A 679-nucleotide genomic window follows, 5' to 3' on the forward strand; every position below is an offset into this window, starting at 1 on the left:
CTTGCTTTCTCACTTTCTCTCTCTCTCTCTCTCTCCTCCTCTGGTCAAATTAAAATAAGTAAATAAATAAATAAAGTTAAATAAAATAATTCTTTTTTAAAAAAGTACTTCTTTTTCTTCCCCTTCGTATTCCCTCCCTCCATTACTCACCCCCGTATTACCCCTATTCTTACTATCTCTAGTATCTATGGTTGACATCCCTGCTACTTACTATATCTTCCAAACTTTCAGTTTCTGCTATAGAGCATAGACAATCAGTATATACTGAGTAGGGACATACAAAGTCTTTCCTTCATAGTCTGACTTACTTCCCTTATCATTAAGTCTTCCTTATTGTTCCACATTGTATAAAATTTCAGGGTTTCATTTTTTTTTTAATGGCTGAGTAGTAGTCCATAGAGTACATATGCCACATTTTTTCAATCCTATCATCTATTTTTGGACATCTGGGTTCATTCCATGTCCTAGCAATTGTGAAGAATGCTACAATAAATATGGATATGCGATTTTTTTTTCCATCTGAGGGCTTTTCTATCCTTTGGGTAAATACTTAAGAGTGGAATTACTGGGTCCTATGGTAGTTCTATTTATAGGTTTCTGAAGAATCTCCAGATTGTTCTCCAAAGTTGCTGTGCTCATTTACATTCCCACCAACAGTGTAGGAGACTTCCCTTTTCAC

Source organism: Tupaia chinensis, unplaced genomic scaffold (genome assembly GCF_000334495.1).
Source record: "Tupaia chinensis unplaced genomic scaffold, TupChi_1.0 Scaffold000086_1, whole genome shotgun sequence".
Classification (NCBI taxonomy): domain Eukaryota; kingdom Metazoa; phylum Chordata; class Mammalia; order Scandentia; family Tupaiidae; genus Tupaia; species Tupaia belangeri.